Source organism: Globicephala melas, chromosome 4, assembly GCF_963455315.2.
Source record: "Globicephala melas chromosome 4, mGloMel1.2, whole genome shotgun sequence".
NCBI classification, from domain to species: Eukaryota; Metazoa; Chordata; class Mammalia; order Artiodactyla; family Delphinidae; genus Globicephala; species Globicephala melas.
Genome location: NC_083317.1, coordinates 138461160 through 138475133, shown reverse-complemented (window position 1 = coordinate 138475133; position 13974 = coordinate 138461160).

Genomic DNA, 13974 nt, shown 5'->3' with positions numbered 1-13974 from the left:
CATTTATAAACACAACAAGCTCCAAGAAACACAATTACTATACATTTTCTCAAGGAAGGGAGTGGTGGCAGTATCGTAGACTGTTGATTTAAATTGTCTTCTTTTTTTCTTCTTTCATTAAGTGGTAATTCAACTCTTCATCTTTCGTGATTTTCTTTACTCACTCCAGGCAATTATTGCTGGCGATTATGATGTTAATGAGTTATGCAGAGCAGACTGAAAAAATGAAATATATTTTTAGGAAGTTAAGTTCATGGAAGAAACAACTTGAATGCATGCAAAAAGCAGGCATCTTTCTTATTGTGCCCTGAATTGATTTTATAAGTCAGGTGTTTGTATGAATAAATAACCTTTACTTAGCGCAGGGAGTATTTTGACACGAAATTTACTCTGATGAGCCATAAAGGAAGTCTTTTGTGAGACTGTCTGCTCTGCATTGTGTCTGATTTTTTTTTTTATACTGCATGAGTTAATTTTGAGGCCTCCAGATCTAAGCAGGAGATACTGATCAACGTGAAAACCAGAACTCTTTTCTTAGCTCCTTTGTAGTTGAATTCTAATGGTCTTGACATAGTGTGCTAGTGTTCACCAGGGTGACATAAAATACAATCAAACGCACACACAGATGACTATGGAAAAGCAAACCCAGATGACAACACATATCAATAGAATATTTTCTTTTACTCTTTTCTTCTTCTTTGTGAGTGACACAGCGACTGAAATAACCCTCCTTTTTGAATGCCTTTGATTCAATCAGAGGCATGCTTTCCCCTCAGATGCAGTTGAAGTATTAGCACTTCACTGTCAAAACCACCTTTGTTTCTAAATTAATACCTAATATTTACATACCAATAAGATAGATCCTAATATGCCAAGACTCTCATCTTTCTCTTCCTTCAGTCATACAAACTACTTCTTTTCTGCATAAACTTTCAAACTAATGTGCTATTGAAAATATTATACATGAATGATCCTGAAATCTTTGATAAGATTGGAGCTAGGAGCAGAGAGTTAATATAGATTATCCACTTTTTAAAAATGGAAAAAGATTAAAAAAATATCTATTATTAGGAAAAATCACTTAAAACCAGAAAGAGCAAAAATTTCAAAGTAAGCCATTGTCCTTAAGTAGATAATGCATTGGACAAATGTAAAAATAAACTTAGGATGTATAAATTATAAATATCAGTGCTGCCCAATAGAATTTTCTGACATGATGAATATGTGCTCTGTATGCCCTGTTTAAGGTGGAGCCACTAGCCACGGGTGCATATGGAAGACCTGAAATGTTGGAAATGCAATAAAGGACTGAATTTTGAATTATACTTAATTTTAATTAATGTCGTAAATTTAGATAGGCACATGGGACTAGTGGCGCCTGTATTGGATAGACAAAATGAAAGAGACTTATGTATTCGTGTATGTGTTCCTACTTTTCTCATTTTACAGAATACCTGACATTTGGCTATTGTTCTATTTTAAATTGCTTTATGGGTACCATACCATAAAATCCACTCAGTTAAAGCATACAATTCAATGACTTGTAGAATACTCACAGTTGTGCATTCACCACCCCACTCAAAAGTTTTCATCACCCCAAAGGAAACCCTACACCCCTTAGGCATCATCTATCACCCCCAATCTGCCCCCACCCCATCCTTCCAACCATAGGTAATCAGGAAACTACTTTCTATCTCTATAGATTTGCCTATTCCAGACATTTCATATAAACGGGGCCGCACAATATGTGGACCTTTGTGACTGGCTTCTTTCACTTGACACAATGTTTTCCAGATTCATCCATGCTGTAGCATGTATCAGTATTTCATTTCTTTTTCTTGCCAAATGATCCATCCACATGTGATGGACTTTTGGGCCGTTTCCACATTTTACCTATTATAAATAATTCTGCTATAAATATGTATGTACAAGTTTTTGTGTGAAGCTACATACCTTTGGTAGATATATAGAAGTGGAATTGCTGGATCATGTAGTAATTACATGTTTAATCAATGGAGGTTCTGCCAGACTGATTTCCAAAGTGGCTGCACTATTTTACACTCATTATATTACAAGGTTTGAGGGTTCTGTTTTCTCCATATCCTTATCAATATTTGTTATTATCTGTCTCTTTTATTACAGCCATTATAGTGGGTGTGAAGTGATATCTTGTTATTACCAGATACAAAAGTGTCCTCCCATTTTGTAGGTTCTTTGTTTACTTTCTTGACGGTATATATATATATATATATATATATATATATATATATATATATATTAACATCATTATTGGAGTATAATTGCTTTACAATGGTGTGTTAGTTTCTGATTTATAGCAAAGTGAATCAGCTATACATATACATATATCCCCATATCTCTTCCCTCTTGCATCTCCCTCCCTCCTACCCTCCCTATCCCACCCCTCTAGGTGGTCACAAAGCACCGAGCTGATCTCTCTATGCTATGCTGCTGCTTCTCACTAGCTATCGGTTTTACATTTTGCAGTGTATATATGTCCATGCCAATTTCTCTCTTTGCCCCAGCTTACCCTTCCCCCTCCCCGTGTCCTCAAGTCCATTCTCTAGTAGGTCTGTGTCTTTATTCCCTTCCTGTCCCTAGGTTCTTCATGACCATTTTTTTTTTTTTTTTTAGATTCCATATATATGTGTTAGCATACGGTATTTGTTTTTCTCTTTCTTTCTTTTTTTTTTTTAGCATCTTTATTGGGGTATAATTGCTTTACAGTGGTGTGTTAGTTTCTGCTTTATAACAAAGTGAATCAGTTATACATATACATATGTTCCCATATCTCTTCCCTCTTGCGTCTCCCTCCCTCCCACCCTCCCTATCCCACCCCTCCAGGTGGTCACAAAGCACCGAGCCGATATCCCTGTGCCATGCGGCTGCTTCCCACTAGCTATCTACCTTACGTTTGTTAGTGTGTATATGTCCATGACTCTCTCTCGCCCTGTCACAGCTCACCCTTCCCTCTCCCCATATCCTCAAGTCCGTTCTCCAGTAGGTCTGTGTCTTTATTCCTGTCTTACCCGTAGGTTCTTCATGACATTTTTTTTCTTCTTAAATTCCATATATATGTGTTAGCATACGGTATTTGTCTTTTTCTTTCTGACTTACTTCACTCTGCATGACAGACTCTAGGTCCATCCACCTCACTACAAATAACTCAATTTTGTTTCTTTTTATGGCTGAGTAATATTCCATTGTATATATATGCCACGTCTTCTTTATCCATTCATCTGTCTCGATGGTATATTTTGAATCACAGATGTTTTTCATTTTGGCGATGTATATTTTGTCAATTTTGTCTTTTATGCTTGTGATTTTTGTATTATAGCTAAGAAACCATTGCCAAATTCAAGGTTATGAATTTATGCCTGTATTTTCTTCTAAAAGTTTTGTAGTTTTAGTTCTAACATTTAGATGATCTTTGATCCATTTTGAGTTAATGTTTACATGGATATCCAGTTGTCCCAGCATTATTTCTTTCATATACATATGAAATATGCATATTATTTTCCACTATAGGCTATTACAGAATATTAAATATTTTTCCCTGTGTTATACAGCACGTCCTTGTTGCTTATCTATTTTAGGTATAGTAGTGTGTATCTGTTAATCCCAAATTCCTAATTTATCCATCCCCCACCTCCCTTTCCCCTTTGGTAACCGTACGTTTGTTTTCTACATCTGTGAGTCTGTTTCTGTTTTATATGCAGATTCACTCGTATTATTTTTTAGATTCCACATATAAATGATAACATATAATATCTGCAAAATAGTCACTTACGGGTATTAGTTACTATATTGGGCAGTGCAGCATGTAGAACCATCAGGCAACAAAAAATGGGAAAAGATTTCTTTCCTTCTTCTTGGGGAAGATATTATTGGTGCCCTGTAAATGACCCCTTTGTTTTCACCATTCTTGAGTTGGGGTGGTTCCTTAGGGCTGGAAGCAATGGCAATAAATGAGAGAGATGTCAGAATGCTTTGGCACAGCCTTGAGAAAGGATTTAAAATTCTTCATGGACTTCCCTGGCAGTCCAGTGGTTAAGACTCTGTGCTTCCACTGCAGGGGGCACAGGTTTGATCCCTCATCTGGGATCTAAGATCCCACATGCCACACAGCCAAAAAAAAAAAAAGTCTCTAAAGTTGTGTGAAAATTAATTCATTAAATAAGATATATAAGATGAGAGAAGTTACCAGCTAAATATTTTCCCAGGGAAAGCCGAGAAGACATTTGCATCGTGAAGGTGACAAGGAATCACTATGGAGAGAGGCACTGACATCATTGAAAGCTCAGTAGTGGCTGTTCTCTGCTACTGTAGAAGTAGGCTTTCTTGTGTCGATGTGGATAATAGGGAACCAGGATGGAGGGACCAGATGACAGCACTAAGACACTAGAGACAAGAGAGGGGCAATTTCATGGTGGTCAGCATGACCAGTATGACCCAGAGGGCTTGACCTGCTCCAATATGTGACAATGGCATATAGAATATGGTGTACAGAGGGGTGAGAGAGGTGGGTAGCCAGTGAGAGCATTGTTTGTCTAATACAACCACAAAAGATTAAAAGTGAGTGAGCAAGAAGACTGTTCAGAACCATAAAAATGAGGAGACTGGGATTGACGCATATACACCATTGACACTATGTATAAAATAGACAACTAATGAGAACATACTGTATAGCACAGGGAACTCAATGCACTGTGGTGACTTAAATGGGAAGGAAATCCAAAAAGGAGGGGATGTATGTATATGTATAGCTGATTCATTTTGCTGTACAGTAGAACCTAACACAACATTGTAAAACAGCTATACTCTGATAAAAATTAATTAAAATAAAAAGAACCATAAAAATGGAAAATCACAATTCTTCACCTAGCTTCCAGACATGAGCCAGTACTCAGACAAAGGCATGAGACAGTTCTTCTCGTTCATGGAAGGACATTTCGAGTCCCTCTGAAAATAATCTTGAAATGACACAGCAAGGGTAGTTAGCAGCAGTTTCCTCAATTCTTTTCTGAGGGACTTTACAGTTATTTGTCACAGTAACTGGAAATAGGAACACTGAGATCTTTCAGTGGCTGTGAGATACAGAATCTCGGATGACATTGAAACCAGAGGGCTCAACAATGGCAACATACTCCCTTTGATAGAGGAGGAGCTTGCAAAGGTCAGGTGATAAAGACTCTTGGTACAATTAAGATCTTGGATAAACTGCACCAATAAGGACAGTAGCTTGTTCCACTACACCTACTATGTAAGTACCCCTAGCCTCCCCGCCCTCCCCGCCCACCTTGAAGAAGCATTAACTTAACAGAGTGAACTTAGATTGTGGCACAAATATGGAGCTGAATGGGGCAAGGGATTAAGTGTATAGCGATTGATGCTGCCATGTCCATATCCCCTCAGCTTTTACCATTCATGAGCACAGTGACCCAAAAGCTTCCGGTTACAAAGCCCTGCGACTCTTCGCCTGGAGCAGCTCAGCCCACATGCTAGAGCTGGCAGGGAGTAACCACCTCTCACCAACAGCCCTTGAACAATAATTAACAGGAATTGGTAGATAAATACTTCAGCTACCTTGCTGGGGCTTGTATCTGGGCACGTTGGGATGACTCTGAGGCATGTTACTCCAATTCCCTGAGCCTCGGTTGCCCACTGTTGGTTACCTGTTTTTTTTTTTTTTTTTTTTTTTTTTTTGCGGTACGCGGGACTCTCACTGTTGTGGCCTCTCCGGTTGCGGGGCACAGGCTCCGGATGCGCAGGCTCAGCGGCCATGGCTCACGGGCCCAGCCGCTCCGCGACATGTGGGATCTTCCCGGACTGGGGCACGAACCCGTGTCCCCTGCATTGGCAGGTGAACGCTCAATCACTGCGCCACCAGGGAAACCCTTCCTTTGCTTTCTTCCTTTTCCTGTCTCACTTCCTCACATCTCTACAGGTGTTTTCTAGAATCACTTCCCAAATAAACTACTTGTACCATATTTTTGTCCCAAGGTCTGGTCTGCTTTGGAGAAACCCAAACTAAGATACATCTACCCCCAATTCAGTATCTCTAATTTTCCTGTTTACCCTTTAGGAAGTAAGAAAGAAACATTGAGGGAAAGAGGGCTGAAAAAACAAGAAAGAATAACTGAAAGGAGGGAAGGGTAAGTGGGGAAAACAAAGGGTGATCTCCGGTAGCATTGTGGGTCCACCTGCTCAGAAGGGAGGAATCAGAAAGAACAGTCTCCTGACCATTTTACTCCATCAAGGACTTACCCAACCTCCAAAGCAACCCCCAAAAAACACATATGGTTACCTGAAATGATTACTGCAGTGTAAGGTATGTGTGATGGTTAATTTTATATGTTAATTTGGGTCACATGTTGCTCAGATATTTTGTTAAACATTTCAGGGTATGTCTGTGAGGGTGTTCATGGATGAGATTAATATTTGAATTGGTAGACTGACTAAAGCAGATTGTCCTCCCAAATGTAGGTAGGCATCATTTAATCCATCGAGGGACTGATTAGAAGAAAAAAAAGCAGAGGAAGGAAGAATCTACCCTCTGACTGACTGCTTGACTTGGAACATTGGTCTTCTCCTGCCCTTGCACTAGGACCTACACCAACAGCTCTCAGGGTCTCCATATTGCAGACGGTAGATTGCGGGACTTCTCAGCCTCCCCAATCATATGAATCAATTACTTACAATATATCTCTATTAGTTCTGTTTCTCTGGAGAACACTGACTGATACTGTATGTTAAATGCAGAAAGAGTCAGCTACAAATAATAGCCAAATGTCTACTGTCACTTAAGCACATAAGGTTAATTTGACCAAATCATTAAAAAAGGCAGAGGCAGTGAGTCCAAGTCTCTTCCAACTGATTAACAACAACTCAAGAACCTAGACATTTTCTTTTTTTCATGCTCCAATATTCTTCTATAATCATGCTGGCCACCTCTTGGTTACAATATAGCTGCCACACCTTCATCTCACTTCCATTGCAAGAAGAAAGAAGGTCAAACAGGAAGGAATGGTACCTATCAAGAAATCTAAACTTTCCCAGTTATCCTCAGCCGTTTTTATTGGCTAGAATTGTGTCCCAAGTCCATGTCTACCTACAATCGACTATTTTTAGCTGGGTACATTGCCACCCTGAACAAGGAAGAGATTGAAGAACCAATATTAGGTTGACAATTATCACCATCTTCTACATAAAGTGAGCACAAGTAAAACTCAAATTATTTCACAGCAGGGTATGTCCCCCTAAGGTCATTTTATAAAATCAATTTCTGAGGAATGGACCCTAGAGATAGGTGTCTACTATTCTACTGGTCTCAAGCAATTAGAGGCCCACCTATGCTGTGGTGTGTGGTGGGCGTTTGGAGAAGATACTGTCTAACTTCTAAAAATAAAATGGATTAAACATCTAGGGTAGCATTATAAAGAAGAGAAGGGACCAGAAACAGAGACAGAAGAAGTGGTAGCACTTACTCAACACTCCAAGCGATGGAACAGGAAATACTTTTCACCCAACTGCGTAGCTGGCTAAGCTTAACAGCAAACAGAACGACTTTCAGGGGCACCTCCTGAACATAATTTTCTGTCTGGGGTCTAAGTGTAAGGTTGAATGACTTATAAACTAAAAAATGAATTTCCCAGTTTAAGAACTTGACTGCAGGAAGATTATCTTAGCTACTGCATTTGATTGGTGCATATATTGTGTGTGTGTGTGTGTGTGTGTGTGTGTATGTGTGTGTGTATGTGTATGTGTATGTGCATGTCAGGGTGACCATACACCCTCACATAAATGACATTTTCCAGGGCAGCCATTTCAAAGTCAGTTTTTTTTTATTTTTTTTGCGGTACGCGGGCCTCTCACTGTTGTGGCCTCTTCCGCTGCGGAGCACAGGCTCCGGACTCACAGGCTCAGTGGCCATGGCTCACGGGCCCAGCCGCTCCGCGACATGTGGGATCTTCCCGGACCGGGGCACGAACCCGTGTCCCCTGCATCGGCAGGCGAACTCTCAACCACAGCGCCACCAGGGAAGCCCCAGAGTCAGTTTTTGATTTCTCAGGGGTTTCCTGGAGGAGTGCTGGGAAACCTTTCTCTTGTGCTCACCGGCACAATTCACTTGTTTTAAGTAATGAAATTCCCAGGAAGCTATAACATCATTATGCTTTTGTTCTTTTCTTACTTCCTGAAAATTGTGCAGTGACACTTTTGATCTCTCTAGAGACACCAAAAAATGTCTACGGATGGAGAGGTGACTCTTCCAAGAGTCATAATTTGTATTTTCTCTGTATGTCTCTGTATCTCTTACTACCTGAACAGCACACACATGACAACGCTGAAAATATAAACGCAACTTTTTTCATTTAGAATTAAAAGTATTCTGGAAATTCATTGGAATGGCAATAAGAAATGCATGGTCATGCATTATTAATCTCTGCTATAAAAAATGGAATCTACAGTAACAGCATGTTTATTGCTTGTGCTCCCGAGACGCAGAGACATGCTCCTTTTTTGCCAGGCACTTTAAAGGCAGAGCTGTTCCACTTCATGCTGATGGCCCTGCAGTATCAAACAAGCACCAATGACATTGCTCAGGGTCTTCCAAATGCATTTCCAGATTTCATTATCAAAAAAATTTTCTGCGCGTTTGTACTACCCGTCTTAGTCCAAACCAACAGCATGAGCTGGAGCAACTCCGAATCTGTTTTTGCGGGGATATCTCACAGATTACGAAGCGAGTCGTAGAAGTGCATTACAGAGTTCCATTACATTACCTCACTGTCATTCCAAAAAAAAAAAAAAAAAACAGAATCCTAGGAAGAGTATTTGTTGTTTCATTTTGTTTGTTTTGCAAGAGGTCTGGCAGATTTGTGTTTAAAATTTCCTGCTAAAAAGGATGAGCATCGTTATGCCAAGCTTTCTGAAGCCTGGGCGTGGAGACAAAACTCCTAGGTTTCCAAGTGTATCACCTGTGCTCTGATCTCGAGAATGACTCAAATTTCCACAGATGCATACAGTTTACATATTCACCTCTCCATCATGTATTCAGGGTTGCCGTAGGTTTGATGTAGGTTAGTTCGTTTGGGCTAGATATTTCAGACTAGACTTGTTACAAACTTACCTTCTAATCAAACATGCTTTTTCCTAGGAATCCCATAAAGTAGGGCTTTATATTAGACTGATCTTATGAAATTGTCATTTTTCTAATTCAAAAGTGGTTGAATATAGACAAGTTCATTTGGCTCAACCTAATATTTCGCCCCAACTAGAAAAATATCTCTGAATAAAATAAGACTGCCTCCCTTCCTTAAGAATTTAATCCGGAGTCCTGTCCTCTGAATGGTCCCAGAGAGAGTGCTCTGAGCCCTTTCCTAATTCTAGCTGCAGGAGACACAGTACTGCACAGAGATTGATGCTCTAAGTGGTTCTTCCATTTCCATAGCTTTAAGTTACTTATTACTAGTAGCCGCCATGTTATCCATAGTGATTGTCATGGGTTTCCATGATGCTTTAAAATGTGTCTTCAGGGCTTCCGTGGTGGCGCAGTGGTTGAGAGTCCGCCTGCCGATGCAGGGGACACGGGTTCGTGCCCCGGTCCGGGAAGATCCCACATGCCACGGAGCGGCTGGGCCCGCGAGCCATGGCCGCTGAGCCTGCGCGTCCGGAGCCTGTGCTCCGCCACGGGAGAGGTCACAACAGTGAGAGGCCCGCGTACCTCCAAAAAACCCAAACCAAACCAAAACAAAAAAATATGTCTTCAAATACTCTGGGGAAAGAGGAACATATGTTTATCCTACAGACAGGGAAACTGAGGCCAAACATGAGTAGAATGCTTTTCCTATAATTATCATTTAGGCAGTGATAATGTCAGTCTCCTCCTGTCAACCTCAAGTCCTTTTTTGTTCTCACCAGCTCCCTCCTCACTCCAGTAGGACGATCAGTTCTGTAACTGCTCACGGTCAAACACAAAGCTTCAGTCCCCATAGTTAGTTATTTAACTTCACCTCTCATCTCTAAAACGGGAATAGCAATAGTATCTATTTCATAGGATTGTTATGAGGATGAAGGTGGTCACTACATGTGAAATATTTAGAAGGCTGCTTGTATTGGAAAAGTGCTCTGTGTGTTACCTCTTATCACTAGACTTTCTATTCAAAGCCTCTGCTCTGGGAAGCTGAAACTTGAAGGAAAAACCTGCACTTGCATTTTATAATAACGAGCTTTCATATTTATGAAATGAACAACATGAAAAACACAACCAAAGGTTGCTGATGAGAGGTTATATTGCATTCCGCTCTAAGAGGGGTCTTATGTTTCACTCTTCAAGGAGTTCATCCATATTCCTGTTTGTTTAAAGCCTTATGTTGGGCTGAGGAATAATTTTAGAGAGTCGTAAAAAAGTCAAGGTGTTTGTCACAGCACGTGGAAGCAAGCACACTGCGGGCAGGTGCTGAGAAACCATTCTCCATCCCTCGTGCCAAAACACCTCAGCCCTTTCCCTGCCACGGCCCTGGGCTTGGACACACTGAGGCAGACCTTGCCAACGCAGCAGGCTGTTTGATGGCTCCGGGTTCTAGGAAACGAGCTCATGAGATGAATGCTCCGGCTGCATCTCACAACTGGCACTTTCCCCAAGGCCTGTGGGATGGGAGCCGTTGATCTCTGGGCTCATTGCATAATGGTCAGGTATGAAATGCTCAAATAGTCTCCATGGGAGCACACTGGAAGCTTTTGGGTTATTACCAGTAGACTACTTCTTCCAAAGACCAAAAACAGTACACGAGTTAGACTGTATTATCGGTCTGCTAACAGATAAGTCATTGTCTTGTAGAACAAGTTATCTGTACTTTACCATCCATGGGACAGTTGTTGCTGTTGCTCTGCATATGTATTACCAACAACACTGGACTCTCTAGTTACCAACAATGTGCTTCTGGGATATTAAACATGTCTGGATCAAACTTTTGAAGTTGGGATAGATCAGGCGAGGATCTTTCTGTTGGGGCTCTAGGAAGCGGGGGAGTCAAGCGGATGCTGGATGGACCATGAAAGGTCCAGCCAGGAAGGGACATGGCTTGGTTCATCCACGTTCTGTTCAGATGCTTGTAGAAATGCTGTTTATAGACAGGTGTTCATGGGAAGCCTGGCTGGGGAAGAGGTACATTTTGAGGACAAAACAGATGAAAGGGTGGATTATGATTATACTGTGATGAGGAAGTGATGGCCTAGGAGGAGAGAGGAGGGAAAGCAGAAGCTGATGGAATTTGAGGGGATGTGCTGTGGAAGAAGCCTCAATGGGTGTGGACATCCAGGATCGATATTCACAGAAGCTGGGAATGTAGCATGTTCGTTTCATGAGGCAAAGGATCAGTGCATTTTCTTGGTTGTAGATATAACAGCTCCTTCAAGAAATGGATCTGGTCAGACAACAAACTTTTTTTGTGTGTGTGTGTGTGTGTGTTTGTGTGTGTTTGCAGTACGCAGGCCTCTCACTGCTGTGGCCTCTCCCGTGGCGGAGCACAGGCTCCAGATGTGCAGGCTCAGCAGCCGTGGCTCACGGGCCCAGCCACTCCGCAGCATGTGGGATCTTCCCGGACCGGGGCATGAACCCGTGTCCCCTGCATCGGCAGGCGGACTCTCAACCACTGCGCCACCAGGGAAGACCAGCCAACAAACTTTTAAACTTAAAAGTTGCACAAGAAAAGTTGCTCAGTAAGAAAATGAATTGGTACATTTAAAATTTTTTTATATTTTTTTATTGATGTATAGTTGATTTATAATGTTGTGTTAATTTCTGCTGTACAGAAAATGATTCTGTTATACATATATATATTCTTTTCCATTATGGTTTATCACAGGATACTGAATATATTTCCCTGTGCTATACAGTAGGACCTTGCTGTTTATCCATCCTATATATAATAGTTTGCATCTGCTAACTGAAAACTCTCATTCCATCCCTCCCCCACTCCGCCTACCCCTTGGCAACCATATGTCTGTTCTCTATGTCTGTGAGTCTGTTTCTGTTTTGTGGATAAGTTTATTTGTGTCATATTTTAGATCCCACATATAAGTGATATCATATGGTATTTGTCTGACTTACTTCACTTTGTATGATAATCTCTAGGTCCATCCATGTTGCTGCAAATGGCATTATTTCATTCTTTTTTATGGCTGAGTAGTATTCCATTGTATGTATGTAATTTGGTACATTTTTAATAAGTGAGACTTCCTCCAAATTCCTTTTCATGAATTAAAACTGGAGGTTAAAAAGAAATCAGCGAAAAAGTAAGGTAACAGTGTTAAGATCAACATAAGTGGGAAATACACCCTCCACTAAACAAATATCAATGAATTTGCTTTCTTTTTAGATGCAAGAAGCAAGATTTGCCTGAGACTGGAATTCCTGTTGATGCCCCATAAAAGGTTACCAGATTCTTAAGCTTGGAAAACTCAGTGTTGAACAAAGCTAAACAGATTTCCTAGTTGCAGAGATTCTCAGTCTTTAAAAAAATGAGTGTTTTACCAATTTCTAATGGGTGCCTATAGAATGCATTCTCCAAACTTATTTGATAATAGAATCCCTTTATAAGACCCATCTGTAAGAACTCATGTGTTCCCAACACATTTTGGGCAATGTTATCTAAGAAATCTTAGCAATTCTTTACGAGCTTCGGGACCTCTTAATAGACCTCATTAAATGGTAGGTGTTATTATGTGTCAAGGACTTTACAAGTATTATTTTTAATTCTTACAACTGTCATGTATGTGAGACATTATTATTGCATATCACCATTAAGGAAAGAGACTCAGAGAGATCAATGGATCCACTTAAAATCACAAAGCTAGTAAATGATGTAGCTGGGTTTTAAACACAGATCTGCCTCATTCTACAGTCTCTTTTTCCTGAATAAATACATTTCTTTCTGTATAAATATGATTGAATGTCAGTGTTCCTCACTCTGTGCTTGCTAAAGAAGGTATTCTTCTATCTCTTAGAATTAATTATAATAAGGAATGCCCTTTTGATAAATTTAATGCTGACTTAAAAGGCTATTGTAGAAGGTGGGCTGATTAGGAAAACAAAGGAATGAAATCATTCCATATGAAGTGGGATATAACCAAATTTTGTTGTTGAGTAAGACTTGAAAATTATTTTCAAGGCCGCATCAATGCATCATCTACTGGCTTTCCCCTAGCTCTTGCTGTTACTTTGCCAAATTCAGATTTGATTTAATAAGCAACAGCTTAAGAAAAGCCATTTATGAAATATCCTTAGAATGCTCAGAAAAAGGTTCAACTGGAAAGCATCTTGGAGGCTTTCTTGAACCAGAAGGACCATATCCTATGCCGTTCTTATTTTGCCTCAAAATAAAAGCCTCTACTTTTCTTGTCCTTTCACTCTTCTTTGTAAAGCCCGGCCTATACGTTTCCATCTGTTTTCCTATAGGAACAATCCTCTGCTTGGCCTTTGCTTCACCTACATTAAGTGTTTGACAGAGCACAGCTGCCGAATTCAATGACCTTTGCCTCTCTAGTCACACCTCTCTTTGTAACAGGGGCCTTCATAGTCCAAAGAGATGATTTCTAAAGAGAACCTGTTCAAGGAGCAAACCTACTTTCCTAACTCTATCAAGTGCTGTCAAGTTGGAAAAAACCCAAACTCTCATTTCAAGGGCACTGTGAAAGAGTTTTCATTGTATTTCCTGACTTCAGAATGTCTGATTCTCAGAAGCTGTTTAAATTTTCTTTCTTATGGGACACAAACAGTCTCTTAACCTAAACTTTAATTCCTTATCTTGACTCTTTATTTCTACCATAAATGTGGAATCCTGAAGCTGTTCGACTGTACCTCTTGAGGCCATTTTCCTATTTTTCAGGCAGCTCCCAGCCTGGGAGCACAGGTTGAGAAATCCATCAGAGATTTTGGGGTATTCAACCAAAGTG